This window comes from Herpailurus yagouaroundi, unplaced genomic scaffold (assembly GCF_014898765.1).
Source record: "Herpailurus yagouaroundi ecotype Mexico unplaced genomic scaffold, PumYag 162, whole genome shotgun sequence".
NCBI lineage: Eukaryota > Metazoa > Chordata > Mammalia > Carnivora > Felidae > Herpailurus > Herpailurus yagouaroundi.
In genome coordinates, this window is record NW_024412403.1 from 44,020,090 (window position 1) to 44,040,994 (window position 20,905).

A 20,905-nucleotide genomic window follows, 5' to 3' on the forward strand; every position below is an offset into this window, starting at 1 on the left:
CTTCCTTCCTTCCTTCCTTCCTTCCTTCCTTCCTTCCTTCCTTCCTTCCTTCCTTCTTTTCTTTCTTTCTTTCTTTCTTTCTTTCTTTCTTTCTTTCTTTCTATTTATTTTAGAGATGAGAGAGTGCAAGCAGGTAAGAGGGGCAGAGGGAGAGAGAGATAATCTTAAGTAGACTCCACACTCAATGCAAAGCCTGATGTGGGGCTCAATCTCAGGACCCTGGGATCATAACCTGAGCTGAAATCAAGAATTGAATGCTCAACTGACTGCCACCCAGGAATCCCATATTTATTTCAAATGTTGTCCTAAGGTTCTGTCTTTCACTGCAAACTTGGCCATCAAAATCTATTTTTTCTCTTCGTAAAAGATCAAATATCGATCACATATCTATTCTTTAATTGCATTTCAAGTCACTGTTGTTATTTCTCTCAAGAGTATTTGAAGTGTATACCTTATCTTCAATTGGGAGTAGGACTGGTCTCCATTAAAAGAATGCCACGCTTCCCAAAGCAGACAGGCAAGAAAATTTCACTCCCCCTTTTCCTAGCTAACTTCCTTTTACCCTTCAGGAAAGAGCTCAAATATTACTTCTACAAACAAGTCTTCCTTACTGTCAGGGTAAGTTAAATTGCCCTGATAAAAGCTTGCACTGTAACTTGAACTTTTCTTTCATATAGCCTACTCATTAAATATTTGTGCAATTACTTTTTTGTTCATTGTCCACCTTTGCCACTATATTATAAGTTCCTTTTGGGAGTCAGGAGGCAAACGCATTTCTTTCAAAACTATCTTCGGTAAATAACCAGTGACTGTCATGTGGTTGGCATGCCACAAACATTTTTTTGAATTCACCAAAAATTAGTATACACAGAATCTCTAGGTCAACTGTAAATTTAAGGGTTTTGATGGCCAACAGAGCTGCCTTTCTCCTCTCGCATTATTGCATTTAAATAGTCATTTTCATGTTGGGGGCTCAGCATGAGGCTTATGATCTTCCTGAGGACAAGTTTAAGTAGAGAAAAACAGGTACAGACAGGAACGGATGCTATTCTACCCTAGCATAGAAAAATTGGAACTAGAAGGTAATATGTGATAAGATTTAACTGTTAGGGGCACCTGGGTGGCTCTGTTGGTTAAGCATCCGGCTCTTGATTTTGGCTCAGGTCATGATCTCATGGTCTGTGGGATCGAGCCCCATGTCGGGCTCTGTGCTTGGGATTCTCTCTTTTCTTCTCTCTGCCCCTCTCCTGATCACTTTTTCTGTCTCTGTCTCTGTCTCTCTCTTAAAATAAATAAACCTGAAAAAAAAAAAAAGATTTAAGTGTTAGATAATGAAAGTCTAGTAAGAATAAAGGAACTTTGAAAAATTTCAAAACCCCTTTGTTTGATACTAATTTACTTGTTTTCTAATTATGTATAATATAGTGTAATCCAAATCTTAGAGATGCATATAAAGAGTTCTTTGTTATTAACAAGTTGAAATTATTTCACTACATTTAAGTAAATATTGTTGCTCAAAAAAATGCCTTTTTCAGTGACAGGAAACTCAATTCCATTGCTCCATTTTTATTTAACCACCTACCTTCACATTATTAAAATTATTTAGACTAGAAAACATAAAGTGTTACTTGTTAAATAACATCCACCTGGTGGTTCTGATTTTCCTCAGTTTTAAGGTGTCACTTAAAATGGCGTCATCATAGCATATTTAAATACTGCAGCCACATTTGCCTAAAGCATATACCATATAATATAAAAGTTTATTTTCTATTTTTACTCTTATCTTGTTCCTTTTTATCACTTTCCCTTTAAGTTTCCATGGGAACCTGGAAGGAAAAAAAATAATGTTAAGTATCCTAGATATACCAGTTTAAACAATATTTTTACCTTGGGTTTTAATGGTGGGAAATTTTTATCTCATCACAGACATGAATATATCGCCTTTAATAGGAATGTGATAACATTTTTCAAATTAGATTTTCAAATTAGTTTTTCCTTTTTAATGCAACAGAATTATGTGATCTGGCTCCTATGTGAAACTATTTGAACGTGAACATGCATATATATATATATATATATATATATATATATATATATATGTGTGTGTGTGTGTGTGTGTGTGTGTGTGTGTATGTGTGTATATATATATATATATATACATGTATATATATATATATATATATATGTATATATATATATTAAGTTTTTACTTAAATTCCATATTAGCTTCTTCCATACAATACCCTGTGGTCATCACAGCAAGTATACACCTTAATCCCCATCACCTATTTTACCCATTCCCCTATGAACCTCCCTTCTGGTAACGACCAGTTTGTTCTCTATAGTTAGGAATCAATTTCTTGGTTTGCCTTCCTTTCTCTTTTTTCCCCTCTTGCTCATTTATTTTGTTTCTTAAATCCCACACATAAGTGAAATCATATGGTATGTGTCTTTTTCTGACTGACTTATTTCATTTTGCATAATACTTTCTAGCTCCATCTATGTCGTTGAAAATGGCAAGATTTCATTCTTTTTTATGGCTGAGTAATATTCCATTATTGCACAGCAAAGGAAACATTTGCAAATGTCTTCTCCCATTCTGTAGGTTGCCTTTTAGTTTTGTTGATCGTTTCCTTTACTGTGCAGAAGCTTTTAATTTTGATGAAGTCCCAATAGTTAGTTTTTTATTTTGTTTCCCTTACCTCAGGAGATATATCTAGAAAGAAGTTGCTATGGCTGATGTCAAAGAGGTTACTGCCTGTGTTCTCCTCTAAGACTTTTATTGATTCAAGTCTCACATTTAGGTCTTTAATCTATTTTGAACTTATTTTTGTGTATGGAGTAAAAAAGTGTCCTGGTTTCATTCTTCTGCATGTTGCTGTCCAGCTTTCCCAACACCTTTTGTTGAAGATACTGTATTTTCCCATTGTATCTTCTTTTCTGCTTTGTCAAAGATTAGTTGACCATGTAACTGTGGGTTCATTTCTGGGTTTTCTGCTGTGCTCTATCTATTCTGATCTATGTCTCTATTTTTGTGACAGTGCCCTACTGTTTTTTTATCAGTACAGTTATGTAATACAACTTGAAGTCTGTAATTGTGATGCTTCCAGCTTTATTTTTCTGTTCACAGACTTTGAGTCTGGAGTTCTCTCTTGTCCAGCAAGAGAGCAGGCACAGAATTGAATATGAGAGAGGCAAATGTCCAGGAGGAGACAAGAGCCCTGAGTAAGGGTCTTTGCTCATTATTTATTAGGATCTGAAGGCTTTCATACATCATGGACATGCAGAAAGAGATAATAAAACAATGATCATTAACTCATGCGTGTGAGAGAAAGGGGGCTTCAAAGGTATGCTTTGGTAGGGGTTAGAGTCAATACAAATCAAAGTCCTGGTGCCAAGCAGACAGCCATTTACTTCAGGTACCAGGCACTGTGTCTGTTTATCTTAGCTTTTCTAGGGGCTAAGACAGATAGAGCATGTTGCCTCAGGGTTAACAAGGCATTTTTCTTGCTAATTAGCTCTGGGCATTTTTTGCCCTGTAGTGGCTTTCTGCTTTCTGCTTTTTTTACTTAATGATGAATTCTGGGCATTTTCACCCTGCTGTGGCACCTTTCCGCCTCTGCTTGTTCTCCCAAGCTTTCGTCCTTTTGAAGTGGCTTTCTGCTCTATGCTTTAACACTGAGCACTATTGCCCTGTGGCAGCTTTCCCCCCTAAGCTTTGTTAACCCATTGGTGAGAGAGAGAGAGAGCCCAAGCAGGGGAGGGGCATAGAGCAGAGAGAGAGGGGGAAGGATCCAAAGCAGGCTCTGCACTGACACAGAAAGCCTGATATGGGGCTCAAATTCACAAACTCCAAGATCATGACTGGAGCTGAAGTCAGACACTTAACTGACCACCCAGGTGCCCCTGTTAGGAGTGTTTTGAATACTGATTTAATTTCTTTGCTGGTTATCTGCCTGTTCTCCCTGTTTCAGTTTTGGTAGTTTCTACCATTTCTAGGAATTTATCCATATCTTCCATGTTGTCCTATTTGTTAGCATATAGTTTTTTATAATATTTTCATATAATCGGTTGTATTTCTATGATTTTGGTTACTATTTCTGCTTTCTCACTTGTGATTTTATTTATTTTGGTCCTTTATCTTTTCTTTTTGATAAATCTGGCTAGAAGTTTATCAATTCTACTAATTTTTTCAAAGAACCAGTTCTTGGTCTCTTGGTCTCATTGATCTGTTCTGGGTTTTTTGTTTACTTCTATATTATTTATTTCTGCTCTAATGTGTATGATTTATTTCCTTCTGCTAGCTTTAGGCTTCATTTATTATCTTTTTTCTAGTTCCTTTAGGTGTAAGATTAGGTTGTGTAGTTGAGATTTTTCTTGGTTCTTGAGGTCGACCTGTATTACTATGTATTTCCCTCTTAAGACTGCTTTTGCTGCATCCCAAACATCTTGGACTGTTGTTGTTTTCATTTTCATTTGTTCCCATGTATTTTTTTATTTCTTCTTTTATCTCCTGGTTGACCAATTCATTGTTTAGTACCATGTTGTTTAACATTCATATATTTGTGGTCTTTCCAAATTTTTTCTTGTTGTTGACTTCAAGTTTCATAGTGTTGTAGTCAGAAAGGGTGCATAGTATGATTTCAATCTTTTTTTTTTAATTTTTTGAGGCCTGTTTTGACACCTAGCATGTATTATATATTCTAGAGAGTGTTCCATGTGTACTTGAAAAGAGTGTGCATTCTGCTATTTTAGGATGGAACGTTCTAAATATATCTGTTAAGTCCATCTGATCTAGTGTGTCATTCAAAGCCATTGTTTCCCTGTTTATTTTCTGTTAGGATGATCTGTCCACTGATGTAAGTAGGGTGTTAAAGTCCCTTACTATTGTGTTGTTTTCAATGAGTTACTTTAGGTTTGTCATTAATTGTTTTATATATTTGGGTGCCTCATTTTGGAAGCATAAATGTTTATAATTGTTACATCTTCTTGTTTGATTGTCCCTTTATGATTATATAATGCCCTTCTTCATCTCTTTTTACAGTCTGTGTTTTTAAGTCTACTTCGTTTGATGTAAGTATTGCTACTCCAGCTTTCTTTTGACATCCATTTGCATGATAAATATTTGGCATTTTCTCACTTTCAATCTGCAGGTGACTTTACATCTAAAATGAGTCTTTTGTAGGCAGCATACAAATCAGTCTTGTTTATTTATCCATATATCCTATGTTTTTTTTTTTTTTATTGGAGCATTTAGTCCACTTACATTCAGAGTAATTATTTTTATATAAATTTTTGTAATGTTTATTTATGTTTGAGAGAGAGAAAGCGAGAGACAGAGTGCAAGTGGGAGAAGGGCAGATAAAGAGAGAGGGAGTCACAGAATCTGAAGCAGGCTTCAGGCTCTGAGCTGTCAGCACAGAGCCTGATGAGGGGCTCGAACCCATGGACCATGAAATCATGACCTGAGCCAAAATCAGACACCTAACCGACTGACCCACCCAGGAACCCCTAGAGTAATTACTGATAGATATGTATTAATAACTATTTCATTACTAGTTTTGCCATTGTTTCTGGAGATTTTCTTTGTTATTTTCTAGTCTTTGTCACTTTTTGTCTTTCCATTTCCTTTAATATTTCTTGCAGGACTGGTTTAGTGGTCACAAACTCCTTTAGTTTTTGTTTGTCTGGGAAAGTATCTCTCCTTCTATTCTGAATGATAGCCTTGCTGTATAGTTTTCTTGGCTGCAGATTTTTTCCATTCAGCACATTGAATATACCATTCTACTCCCTTCTGACTTGCCAAGTTTCTTTACACTATATTTTACAAATTTAATTACAATATGTCTTGTTGGCCTGTTGTTTCAATTTTGATGGGAGTTCTTTGTGCCTCCTTTTCCTTCCCCAGGTTAGGGAAGTTTTCTGCTGTTATTACTTGGGATAAAATGTCTGCCCCCTTTTCTCTCTTCTTCTTCTTCTGAGACTCCTATAGTATAAATTTTATTGTGTTTGATGGGGTCACTGAGTTCCCCAAGTCTATTCTCATGTTTCATAATTCTTTCTTTTGTTCAGCTTCATTATTTTCCATTATTTTGTTTTCTATGTCACTAATTTATTTCTCTGCTTCTTCAAGTCTGTTGTTCATTCCATCAATCCTGCTTACAATCTCAGTTATTGTTTTCTTCATTTCTGATTGATTATTTTTCAACTGTTATCTCTGTGATCAGGGTCTCCCTGATGTCTTCTATTCTGTTCTCCAGCCCAGTGAGAATCCTTATGATTATTGCTTTCTATTCTCCATCAGGCATGTTACTTGTATCTGTTTCACTTAGGTCTCTGGCTGTGGACTTATCTTGTTCTTTCACTTGGAATAAATTTTTGTGTCTTGGCATTTTGTGCAAGTCTCTACCTCCCCTCCCCCACCCCCCGTGTTACAAAATCTAGTTATACTGTTTCTCAATGTAATGGCCTTATGAAGAAGAGTTCCTGTAGTGCCCAGGACCTGGCACAGCAGGGAGTGTATCTGGTGTGTGGTGCATGTGTTCTATGTTGTGTTTTCACTGCTCTATCCTTCAGGCCAATCATCTGCAAGGGCTACCCTTGCCTGTAGTGGGCAGTATTTGGTCCCTGCCCTGAATATGGTTGAGTTTTAATTAGGTATGCTCTGCTCTGCTTGTTAAATGAGACCTGACACCAACTCCACCAGAACTGAAGCCCTGCAGAACTCTGGTCAGAGATGTGGTGTGAGCAGGGTTTGTGTTGGTCTTCTTGGGGAGGGACTGGGGCAAGCTGGATTGATTATGGCAGATCCATGGGAGCTAAGGGAGTGGGGTTAATGGAAGTTAGGCAGCCTATGGCAGTGCTGTGTTGCTTCCCACAGGTGGCGCTGTGTTTACGTTGAGGAACTTGTGAGGGAAATAGTACTGGTCAGCTCCTTTGTTCCCAGAGAGGCATCTCTGTGAATGCTGCCTCTTAGGGATACACTCTGAGAAGACCTAGGGAGCCCCAGGCATTTTTCAGACTGCTGTTTCTATGCTGTCTGCCCCTGGGTTGTTTACCTGTCTTTTCTCCAGGAGCAGCACAGTGTCCTCTCAGCCAAGCTCATGGGCCTTTAAAACTCCAGGCTTTAAGCTCCACTGATTGCAAGAACTCATGAAATTCCACCCCTTTTGTTTACCAAGCCAGTGGCTTTGAGGAAGCATTCTCCTGTGTGCTCCCCTGTGTGCCCCTCTCTCACCCTTTCCTGTGACCACAGCTCCCTCCTCTCCACAGCACTTTGCTTCTCCCCCAAAACCCCATCTCTGTACTTACTACCTTCTTCATTGTGGCCTCTTCTCTCCCTTTAGTTCTGGAGCTTGTTCTGTCAGTCTTCGGGTCACTTTCTGGGGCGTGTAAGATGATTTGATAGTTATCTAGTTGTGTTCATGGGATGAAAGGAGACGTCTATGGTCTAAGTAGCTGACAATTGGTATTTTTTTTATTGTAATATAAGTGCCTGACATTAAGATTTTGATTCCTGAGGCATCTATTTAAAATGGTTCTGTCTTGAATTCATTTGTACTTTTTTGAAGTGTGATGTATATCATTATTGAGCTCAGTAATTTTGATGGTTTGTTTCCATTTATTCCTCTAATGTTAGGAATGTGTAAAATTTTGATTAAGTGCAAAGAAAACAATTGAGGAACATCTTGGGAATTGATTTTCTTGTGACAAAGTAGTAGTAGTTGGTAGTAACAGGCAAAAACAACTAGTTTTAGAAAAAAATACAGTCTCTTCTTACACTTCTAATATGTGAGTATTCATATCTACAAAGTGAAACTACTTTAGAAATCAGAAAAAAAATAAGATTGCAGTGAGTGCATGATTTGATAGTTCCTTTTAAAAAAATATTGATTCCATTTATTTCCTTTCTACATACTTTACAAGAGGAAAAACTGGCTATTATCCTTAAGATGAAAAGCATGTAAAATCATGCTCCATAAGTCTCAGCTCCCATAAAAAGCAATAAATAAATAAATAAATAAATAAATAAATAAATAAATAAAGCAGTAAGGCAAAGGCAGATATTAAAAAAAATCATCATTTAATTAAATACCTCCACGAAATTTTAAAATATTTATTGGACACAATTAAGGCAGACCATCTATTTTTCCACAGTTTTACTTGTATGTAGTTTCTACTTCATTTTTTGACAATTGAGAATACATTGAGATATTTGTTGTTTCTTTTTTTGTTTCATAAAACAAGCATGTGCCTCATAAGAATTGTCCAAAGCAGAGTTCATTTGAATCTTCAGTTAAAAGGCAGAACTGAATTGCTTTCCAGTTCAGCCCCAGACATTTTCCAGTTGAAGTATCAAAGGAGAGGTTACCTGTGTCTGCCACCACTGATTGAAGTATCACACACATGGCACAGACTTACCACTTTGTGGAGGTCTTTCCAAAGGAGGGTTTAAGTCCCCACAAAGGTTTCCTAGAGTGTATAACACAAAATCCTAATTTTTTAGACTTTAAAATGTGTTGCTTTATTGGAAAATATTATGAGGTTCAAATTGGAAAGCACTGAGGTAAGTAATACTAACCTATTCTCTTTACTGCAAGATTTTTCTGAGACTGCCATTTTGATGCCATTATAAAGAGCAAAGAGAGCTCTTTTTCTCGGCACCTCAGGTAGTGGGCTGCTTCAGGATGAAGCTGAACATCTCTTTCCCAGCTCCTGGCTGTCAGAAACTCATTGAAGTAGACGATGAACACAACCTTGGTATGTTTTATGAGAAACAAATGGCCACAGAAGTTGCTGCCGATGCTTTAGGGGAATAATGGAAGGGTTACGTGGTCCGAATCACTGGTGGCAATAACAAACGAGGCTCCCCCATGAAGCAGGGGGTTTTGACACTGGCCGTGTCCGCCTACTGCTGAGTAAGGGGCATTCCTGCTACCGACCAATGAGGACTGGAGAAAGAAATCACAAATCCATTCGGGGTTGCATTGTGGATGCCGATCTCAGTGTTGTCAACTGGGTCATTGTGAATAAAGGGGAGAAGGATATTCCTGGACTCACTGATACTACTGTGCCTTGTCGTCTGGGGCCCAAAAGAGCTAGCAGAATCTGCAAGTTTTTAATCTCTTGAAGGAAGATAACGTCTGTCAGTGTGTGTGAGAAAGCCCCTAAACCAAGAAGGTAAGAAACCTCGACCCAAAGCATCCAAGATTCAGCATCTTGTTACTCCATGTGTCCTCCAACACAAACGTTGGCACATTGCTTTGAAGAAACAGCCCCAGAAGAAAAACAAGGAAGAGGCTCAGAATATGCTAAGCTTTTGGCCAGGAGAATGAAGGAAGCCAAAGAAAAACACAAGGAACAGATTGCCAAGAGACAGAGGCTGTCTTCGCCGAGAGCTTCTGCTGCAAAGTCTGAGTCCAGTCAGAGAAGAGAGTGTTGTAAGAGGAACAAATGAATAAGATCAGACATCAGAATGAATGAATGAATGAGTGACTAGCAAAAATATAGTTTATCATGTAATGCCTACTAAAATAAGTTGAACACAGTATGATTTTTTAATGAATATTGCTAATTAGTCTCTCCCTGCTCCCAGCACTTTAACTAAATGATTGTTTTAGGTAACAGGTTTTATTTCAGGACTAGTAGAGATACTATTTTTTTTTTTTTTTTTTGGAACTTATTTATCCTGGATTTCTCCATGAGTAAGGTGACAAGATATTTCAAAAAGGTTAGTAGTTTCCAAGGATCTTAAGGAGAGATGCTGTTTAGTGGAGTTTAAAAATAAAGAACAGCATTTGTACTGTTTTATGAATTTGGGATTCATCAGTTTATTGGTAATTGTTAAATATATGGAAAATCAGGAGATATTGGATGTGGGGGACAAAACTATAAAAAAAAGAAGAAAGACCTGAGTCTACAATGCTGGAGAACATCAATGTTTAAGAACCATGTGAAAAGAGATGTCAAAAGGGAAATGAAAAGGCATGAGTCAGACTGGTAGAGGAAAAGAATAAATATTAGAAAAAGATAATTTCTAATAATAAATAATAATACTGTATTCTAGTAACAGCTTGATATATATTGACACAGGGAAGTCTGTGTATTATAAGATTGTTGCACACTTACATTTATAATTTTTCTAAAACCTTTATTAATTTATAAGCTAAAATTGAAGTTACATAGCATATGTTTTCTCTACACCACGTTTGTGTATATGCGTGTGTCTGACTGTATAAAATATCCTGTGAATGCATTGAATTATTTTTACCAATCAATTTATACAGAAGTCAGATTCTATTATAATCAGAATCAATTATTATGCTGTGGTAGTTAGCTGTAGCAAAGAATGTGTTTATAAAATATTAAAAGGGCTCCCAGGGACTTACACTTTATTCATTAATTTTTTAAACTTACAATTTTGAGAAAGTTTATATGTTTATAAAATACAGAGAATAATATGAATCTACATGAGGGCATCATACAATTTCAACAATTATTAAGTCATCTCATTTTATCAGCAATATTTTAGAGCATAGATTTAACATATAAAGACGCTATTGAAAAAAATGAGCTGCCATACCATTATTGCTGTTAAAAAGCTGAGGTTTGTAAAGCAGTGCAACACAAATTGAATATTTGACATAAAATCTCAAATATTCCAACATTTCTCACCTATAGTTTAGCTTAATATCATCAAATGTCTAGTCAGTGCTCAAATTTACTCAATTGTTTCATAAACATGTACATATGTGCTTCTTATTTGCTATGTATGTTTATTTACTTATTTATTTATGGTTAAGAATTGTTTGTTTGAACCAGGATCTCATACGTTTTAGACATGGCAATTGGCTATTATATCTATGAAATACATATATATATATACATATATATATGTGTGTGTGTATATATACATGTATGTATGTGTATATATATATATATATATATATATACACACACACACACACACATATATTCTACAGATTCCTCCTTGATAACATTTGTTCTCCTTGAACATTTTGTTGAAGAAGTTGAGTCATATTTTCCATAGAGTTTTCACAATCTGAATTTTTTTATTGCATCCTCATGCTATACTTGAACTCATTTTTGTATCTCTGTATTTGATATATCTTTTATACATTTTCATAAATATTTCCTATAAGTACGGATTTCATACCTTTCCTCTATAAATTGGTACTTAGATCTACTATATTGCCTATATATTATTACTTAGATATTGGACTATTTTTCAATTTTTGGTCAAGAATAGCTCTTGATTGTGGTAATTTCATCAGGAACATAGTAATTGGCTTGGTCTCTCTTTGAGATGTCAACAGATACTGATTATCATTAACCTATTATTTTAATTAAGTGTTACAAAATGGGGACCTTCTAATTTTGTATCTCCCACTTAATTGAAAAACTGGAATAATTCTATAAAAAGAAACATCTGTGCACTGAAAATTGCAAGACACTGATAAAGATATTCTGTGATTATGGATTAGAAGAATTAATATTGTTAACATGTTTATAATACCTAAAACGATGTACAAATTCAATGCCATCCTTATCAAAACCCCAATGGCATTTCTCATAGAACTAGAATAAATCATTCTAAAATTTGTATGAAACCACAAATGATCTGGAAAACCAAAGTAATGTTGAGAAAGAAAAACAAATCTGTAATTATGACATTCCCTGATTTCAAACTATATTACAAAGCTATAGCAATCAACATGTATGGTATTGGCATAAACACACATACAGATTAATGGAACAGAATTTGAGATACCATAAATAAACCCACATATAATATGGACAATTAATATATAACAAAGGAGTCAAGAACATACAATGGAGAAAGGACTGTCTGTTCAATAATTGGTGCTGGGAAAACTGGGCAGACACATGCAAAAGAATTAAACTAGATCACAGTCTTTCACCGTATACAAAAATTAACTCAAAATGGATTAAAGAGTTGACCATGAGACTCAAAACCATAAAATTTTCAGAAGAAAACATAGGCAGTAACTCCTTTGACATCAGTTTTTGTGATGTGTTTGTGGCTCTGACTGCAAAGGTAAATGTAATAAAAGCAAAAATAAACAAATGGGGCTACATCAAACTGAAAAACTTCTGTGTGGCAAAGGAAGCCTTTGTCAAAATGAAAGGCAACCTACTGACTGGGAAAAGATTTGCAAATTATATATCTGATAATGGGTTAATATCTAAAATATATAAAGAACTCATACAAATAAAAATAAAACAAAACAAAACAAAGCAACAACAACTCTATTAAAAAACAGACAGAAGATCTCAATAGACATTTTTTTCCCAAAGAAGACATACAGATATCCAACAGGAACATGAAAAGATGATTATTATTATGATTATGATCACTAATTATTAGGGTAATGCAAATCATAATCACAATGAGATATCATCTCATATCTGTTAGGATGACAATTATCAAAAAGACAAGAAATAAGTGTTGGAGAGGAAATGGAGAAAAGTGAACTCTCATGCACTGTTGGTGTAAATGTAAATTGATGTGGCCACTGTAAAAAACAGTAGGAGATTCCTCAAAAAATAAAGAATAGATCTACCATATTTCCATCTGTTCTACTATTCTGGATATTTATCCAAAGGATAAGAAAACACTAATTCAAAAAGTTATATGCACCCCTATGTTCATTGCAGACTATTCACAATAGACAAGAAATGGAAACTATCTAAGTGTCCATCAGTGGATGAATGGATAGAGAAGGGTTTTATAGACACACACACATACACACAATGCACACACACACACACACACACACACACACACACACAAGAATACTACTAAGCTACAAAGAATAAATCTTGCCATTTGTGACAACATGAATAGATCTTGATGGTATTAAGCTAAGTTAAATAAGTCAAATACTGTCTGATTTTACTCATATGTAGAATCTAAAATACAAAACAAATGAACAAACAAAAAACACAAAAACAAAATCATAAAAACCAAACATAATTGATGGTTACCAGAGGTGAAGAGGGGAGTGATGAAATGGCTCAATGTGGTCAATTGCATGGTGATGAATGATTATTAGACTTTTGGTCATGATCACTTTGTGTTCTTTAAAGATGTTAAATTATAATGTTGTACACCTGAAACATATAATGTTATATCCTAATTTTACCTCAATTAACAAAAAAAGTCAAAATGGGGAAAATATCTTTATCAACAATTTGTTACTCTAAAGTACAGGTAATGAGGAATCAGGGTAAATACTGGATTTTTCCAATATATTTAGGTTTTGAAAATAAATTTTATTTTTTAAATACTTTCAGAATTACGGAAAAATTGCAGAAAAGTAGAGACCTTCCATTAACCCAAACTCTGTTTTCCTTTTTCTTAACATCTAACATTAGTACAGTATATTAGTTACAATTACTGAACTAATAGTGATAAATTATTATTATTAGCTAAATTGTATGCTTTATTCAAATTTCCTTCGTTTTTACTCAATAATCTTTTTCTGTTTCAGGATACCACATCATATTTAGTCACCATGTCTCTTAGGTTTAACTTGGTTCTGACAATTTCTCAGAATATGCTTATGTTATTGATGACCCTGACAGTTTTGAGGAGTGCTGATCAGGTATTTTATAAAATGCCTGTCATGATTAGATTGAGGTTGTGGGTTTTTGAAAGGTAGACCACAGAGATAAAGTACCTTTTTATCACATCATATCAGTGGCATATACTTTCAACATGACCTATCATTGTTGATGTTGACATTGATTGTAATGCTATAGTAGCGGCTGTTAGGTCTCTCTACTGTAAAGATATCTTTTGATATCTTTTGATATCTTCCCCTTTCCAGTACTCTGAGAAGGAAATCACTCTCAGCAGCTCATGGTTAAAGAGTGCAGAGCTACATTCTGCAAGGGTGATTTGTCTTTTGCCCCACATTATTTATTCAATCATTTATTTAAAATAGTATGAACCTGTGGACATTTTTATTATTTGGATTACAACTCAGTACTTCTTTATGTATTCAAATTATTTCACCTTCGATCTCTGAGGGCTTTTTCATTTGATTTCTGTGTCCCTTTGATGTAGCTCCGTCAGTGTGTGTGTGGAGGGAAGTGTTTTCACTTCTGTTCTTTCTGGCATTACAAGATGTTCAGGTTCATATTATATTTTTCCTGTCCCAGTTCTAAAATCAATCATTTCTTCAAGGATCCTAGGTTCCTTTTGTCAGAGAATGATAATAGAAACTAAGTTCTGTGTACTAGGCATGTACATTGTAATGGATGTAATTGTTTCTAGGCCCTCTCAGAAAAATGACATAATTAAGAAATACTAAACTTTATAAATATATATCTATATAAATATTTCTCTATATAACTGTTTATACATATACAAATATTTCTCTATATAACTATCTGTTTCTATATTAAGCTAAATAAGAGTTCATACTGATGTCTCCAACTATAATCCATTACCACACTGTTCATTATTGCTTATCTGTAAACTTCCAGTCCAACAGTAAGAATCTGTCATGCATTTACTTAATTATCCAATTCTAATATTCATGTACAGTAATATCAGAAATATTAACTTGTACTCACAAGGGAAATCACTTCAACATCTAGGCCATGGTGCTTATGTATTGCTTCCTTTACTTTTACAGACTCTCTTCATTTCCAGAGTTACTTAAGTCAGCACCTCTCTCTCCACCCACCACCTTTAGTGAGGTGGTTTCATACATTGGGAATACAGTTAAATTTTATCATCATGTTCTGCATTCCATCTGGGGATTTCCCTAACTTTTAAATTATTTCTATTGAAAATCTTATATGGGGCGCCTGGGTGGCTCAGTCGGTTAAGCATCTGACTTAGGCTTAGGTCATGATCTCACAGTCCATGAGTTCGAGCCCCACGAGCATCGAGTCCGGCTCTGTGCTGACAGCTGGGAGCCTGGAGCCTGCTTGGGATTCTGCGTCTCCCTTTCTCTCTGCCCCTCTCCCGTTTGTGCTTTGTCTCTCTCTGTCTCAGAGATAAATGAACATTAAAAAAGAATTTAGAAAGTCTTACACAATAAAGTCTACTTTTTGTGCTATAATGTTAATGGGTTTTGATAAACACATAGTGTCATGTATTCACCATTAGTGTCATAGAAGATAATTTTAGTGCCCTAAAAGTTTTCCTGTGTTTCACCTATAAAATATCACTTCCCTATGCCTAAACTCTGGGTTCCACTGATTGTTATTATTATTTTTTTGCTGTCTCTATAAATTTGCCCTTTCCAGAATATAGTATAATTGGGATTATTTATGTGTAACTTTTTCAGATTGGCTTCTTTCACATGGTAATAGCCATTAAAGAATCATTCATGTATTTTCATGACTTGATACTTCATTTTTATTTTCATGAGATACTATTTTTATTGAGACATACCTCAGTCACCTATTGAAGGACATCTTAGTTGCTTGCAGTTTATGATGATTAAAAATAAGGATATTATAAACATTTGTGCACAAGTTTTTGTGTGGACATGTTTCAGATTAGTTGAACAAGTACTTGAGGGGATTGTATGGTAAGACTATGTTTAGCTTTGTAATAAACTGTCAAAATCTTATGAAAAGTGGCAATGTGAATGGAACTAGAATGTATTGTGCTAACTGAAATAATTCAGTCAGAGAAAGACAAATGTATGATTTCATTCCTCTGTGGAATTTAAGAAACAAATCAGATGAATATAGGGAAAGGGAGGAAAAATAAGATAAAAACAGAGAGGGAGGCAAACCATGAAAAACTCTTAACTACAGAGAACAAACTGAGGGTTGCTGGAGGGGAGGTGGGGGGGGAATGGGCTAAATGGGTGATGGGCATTAAGGAGGGCACTTGTTGGGATGAACCCTGGGTGCTGCGCTGGGATGAGCAATATTAATGTATTATACGTAAGTGATGAATCATCGAGTTCTACTCCTGAAACCAATACTACACTGTATGTTAACTAACTTGAATGTAAGAAAAAAAAAAAAAGTGGCTTATCACTTTGCATTTCCACCAGTGATGACAGAGATTTCTTGCGCTGCCTTCTCCCCAGCTATTGATATCTTCATGTTTATTTTTATTTTTGCACTTTAACCATTCTAATAAGTGTGTTGTGATATTTAATTCTTTTATTTGCAATTTCTTAATGATAAATGCCATTGAACGTCTCTGCATTTGTTTATTTGCCATTTATGTATCTTATTTGGTGAAGTAGTTGTTCAGATTTTTTGTCTGTTTTTTAGTTGAATTTATCTATTATTGAGTTTTTTTAAGTTTCAGTAATTCTTTGTATATTTACTTTAAACTACTTCATGTGAAATGTATTTTATTGCAAATATTTTCTATGAGAGTACGACTTGTTACCTTTGTGACCACTGCATTTCTCACGGCAGTTTTTAATTTTAATAATGTCCAACTTCTTTAAAAACTTATTTATATTCAAAAACTCATTGCTAAACTTAAACCATCTAGATTTTTTGCTGTTTCCTTCTAGAAATCTGCAGGTTTGCATTTTATGTTTGAGTGTATAATCTATTTTGAATTAATTTTTATGAAAAGTGTAGGTTATATGTCCAGGTTCTTTTTTTGCATATGAATGGCCAATTGTTCCAACACCACTGTTGAAAACATTACCATTTTTCCATCGAATTACCTTGGAGCCCCTGCCAAAGATCAGTTGCTTATATTTGTGTGGTTCTATTTCTGGGCTCTCTATCCTGCACCTTTGATATATGTGTTGATTCTTTTTTTTTTTTTAATTTTTTTTTATAACGTTTATTTATTATAGAGACAGAGAGACACAGAGCACGATCAGGGGAGGGGCCGAGAGATGGAGAGACACAGAATCTGAAGCAGGCTCCAGGCTCTGAGCTGGCAGCACTGAACCCCACCCGGGGCTCGAACTCACAAACTGCGATATCATGACCTGAGCTGAAGTCGGATGCTTAACCGACTGAGCCACCCAGGAGCCCCAAATATATGTGTTGATTCTTTCTCAGATAGTATACGGTCTTGATTGCTGTAGCTTTCTAGTATATCTTGTAATCTATTAGTGAGTCCTCCAACCTTTCTTCTTCAATAGTATGTTGGCTTCTCTAGGTCTTTTAGAGGAAAGGCTTGAGTATTAGTGAGTCCTCCAACCCTTCTTCTTCAATATTATGTTGAATTTTCTAAGTCTTTTAGAGGAAAAGCTTGAGTGATGGGCTGAGGGTGGTGGGGGAGGGGTGCACTATGTAAATTAGCAAAGAATGCAAAGTGACCTAAAGAATAATTCACACGTGCTTTACACTTTCAAACAGGATTCTGAGAGTACTTAGGTCACATCATGGTAATTGAGTAGGTAAAGAAGGTATACCTGCAACTTAAGTAAATTGAACATAACTTTATCTATATGGTCCCATTGCAATTAAGAGAAGAATACCCTTGGGGCAACTGGGTGGCTCAGTCCGTTGAGTGTCTCTACTTTGGCTCAGGTCATGATTTTGTGATATGTGAGTTCCAGTCCAACATCAGACTCACTGCTGTCAGCCTGTCAGTGCAGAGCCCTCTTAGGATCCTCTGTCCCCCTGTCTCTGTACTTTTGATGTCTAACTGTGGTTTTGGAAGTTGCTTCAGATGTTGTATAAGAAATAAGAGTAGGGGCGCCTGGGTGGCGCAGTCGGTTGAGCGTCCGACTTCAGCCAGGTCACGATCTCACGGTCCGTGAGTTCGAGCCCCGCGTCAGGCTCTGGGCTGATGGCTCAGAGCCTGGAGCCTGTTTCCGATTCTGTGTCTCCCTCTCTCTCTGCCCCTCCCCCGTTCATGCTCTGTCTCTGTCTGTCCCATAAATAAATAAAAACGTTGAAAAAAAAATTAAAAAAAAAAAAGAAAGAAGAGTAAACAAAAGAAAAAGGAACTTATGAAACCAGAAATGTAAACTTTAAAGGTAAAAAAAATCCTATATATTCTCATCTAATAACAAGAGAATATTCCTCACACAGGTACAAAAACTAAACCTAACAAATACACCTTATTCGGGTTTTCCCTCAGGGATAATATCAAAAGTATGTTTAAAAACCAGCCCAGCATAGTGGCACCTGGCCGGCTCAGTGGGTGCAGCATGTGACTCTTGATCTCGGAATTCTGAGTTCAAGCCCCAAATTGGGTGTAGAGATTACTTAAAAATAAAATCTTAAAAAGCAAAACAAACAAAACACAAAAACCAGCCCAGCATAGACACTGATCAAACCAAAGCACATCTAAATACCTAAACTTCCTCTAGTGATTCATACTTGCTGTACATCAGGCCTAACTCTCTCTTTTGACACAAATTGTGAGAGTGGAAAATTCTAATTCCCTTTCAACTATTCAAAGTGATGTTACCAGTAACTCAGTTGCCTTTCAATACCAAACCAGAATCAAGAGATTCTCTTGAAATCTGATCTTACATATCCTTGATCTTTAAAATGATTTTTCTAAGTTCCTTAAGTTTTTTCAAAAGGCGGAACTGATGGATGTATTTTGTGCTCACTGAGTTTCTTTTCACTAGATAAGAACTTAAAAGGAATTTCTGTCAAGAGAAAAAAAGATGATTTACTTTATTTGATGTGACTGTTTCATCCATCATAAAATTAGCTTGCAGTAATTCAGCTTTTAAAATGGCCTTTTAAAAGAATCTTGGTAAGTTGACAAGACTATTTTTACAGTTTTGTTTCTTTAAGAATTACGCTGATTTGTTAGTTTTTCTCAAAAATGCTCAGGCAATTTGAAAAGAGCAAAATACATAATAATAAATTCAGCTTGTATGGGGATGAATAATACCCTAATCTCCAGTAGATAAAAAACTAGGCTTTGAGCTGTTAAAATTTTAGCTGATGCGAACTATAAACCCAAACTTCTGATACTGTATTTCAGGGATAGTTTGGCATCAGTAAGGGGACATTTTTAGTCAGATTAGAAAAATAACTCCATTAAATAAACACATCAGAATTTATTAAGCATTTGCAATATGCAAACAATTGTGGTAGATGTGATAGATGCCGTGGAGACTATAACAAAATAAAGAATGCCCGCAGAAATCTCATAATCACAACCAAATCCAAGATATGAAAATTTTGCCTGTAATAAATAAGTCACTTTATGTAACGTGAAAAGTCAATGGTGAAGTTTTGGTACCTTTTATTTACAAGCCAAACTAAGTTAAGAACATCTAAACCAAAAAAAGAAAAAGAAAAAGAAAACGTATCTGTAAGTTTCAGTAGCTTTGCCATTTTCATTAGATATCTTGAGATGCTGCATAATATATTTAAATAGAAGGGAATGACAGAAAGTGAACCAACACGAAAGTCTTTATTTAAATATTTCAGACACTGTTGAAAAATGACTATGTGGAGGAAAAAAAAAAACCTTTTTCTTGAGATACAAGTTGAACAGAAAATGGCTAGAGATTACCTTCTTATAATGGAGTTCTTTAGTTTACTTATACAACTTCTTATTTGCCTATTAAAACCTCAAAGTAAATCTAACAAACATCATTTATGCCACTGAATTAAGAATAAAATAAAACAGAATAAAATAAAATAATAAATAAAATAAAATAAAGACTATAAATCCAACAAAAATATCCACAAACATATTAAATAAATAAAATTCATTGTGTAATCAAATCCCCAAATATGTCAACTCAGTCATTTTAGTGCAATAACTCTATAGTTCAGAGAACTAAAGAATCTGTCTGGTTATTTGTTGTCATGTGAACTCTCCCTGGTTTCTCTGCTTCAAAAACAAAATCAAGGGGCGCCTGGGTGGCGCAGTCGGTTAAGGGTCCGACTTCAGCTCAGGTCATGATCTCACGGTCCGTGAGTTCGAGCCCGGCGTCGGGCTCTGGGCTGATGGCTCAGAGCCTGGAGTCTGCTTCGGGTTCTGTGTCTCCCTCTCTCTCTGCCCCTCCCCCATTCATGCTCTATCTCCCTCTGTCTCAAAAATAAATAAATGTTACAAAAAAAAATTAATTTGGGCAGTTTTTCCTGTTTTATCTGATTAATGTGGTATCTCATAAGTGCATATAAAGTTTGTTTTTTCCATCCCTGAATACCTCTTTGTGGTCGACCTGATGGGACAAAAGTAGAGAATAGACATACAGGTTAATTCCTTATGAAATTGAAGCAAAATGATATAAAAGCTGTATATAAGGAAAAGCACCATTATTTTTACTGATTACAGCAAAAGACCTTTCTTCTCTTGAATAGCACTTTGGAAATTCACATCTGGAAATTGGAAGCTGGCATAGATTCCATTACAGTAACTTTCATTGTTTTGGGGAAGGCATTTCATCAGTGACAGTTTACTTGAGAGCATTAAATATACTTTAGTTTGCCAGAATAAGACATACTTTTTCTCGCACGGCATTTTGAATTCTTTATGTGTGAAAAAGTATAACCTTTTTTCAAAATTTTGATATAATGATGTTTAATGTTCAGTATTTTTTCAGACTTACAAGTTATGCAGTGAAAAGGGAGCAATTTCCAATCATTCCTAGGCTCAAGATATTAAGCTACACATTTCAATAGGCACTAAGAATTCTGGTTACTTAGGTGAAATAGATTACTGTGATTTCTCTTCTTTTCCTATTATCTTGCCAAATCTACTAATTATATTTTCCTCCAATATTTAAAAAAAATGTATTTCCTGGGTGATTGTTATGAGTAGCAACATTTATTGGGAACTTATTCTATTCGAGATATTTACCAAATTTGTTCATGTAAAACTCATCACCATCACAAAAGGATTTTCTGGTCCTTCTGACTGTATAATTTAATAATAGGAAAATAAATGTGAGCTCCCTAAAATCAATCAAGAAATATTACTTGGATT

The 20,905-nt window shown here is 35.3% G+C and overlaps 1 pseudogene; it reads left to right on the plus strand.

Annotated features, from left to right (window-relative positions):
- The first annotated feature begins 8,687 nt into the window (after nucleotides 1-8,687).
- On the plus strand, nucleotides 8,688-9,473 carry LOC121035778 (40S ribosomal protein S6-like; annotated as a pseudogene).
- The last annotated feature ends 11,432 nt before the right edge of the window (nucleotides 9,474-20,905 follow it).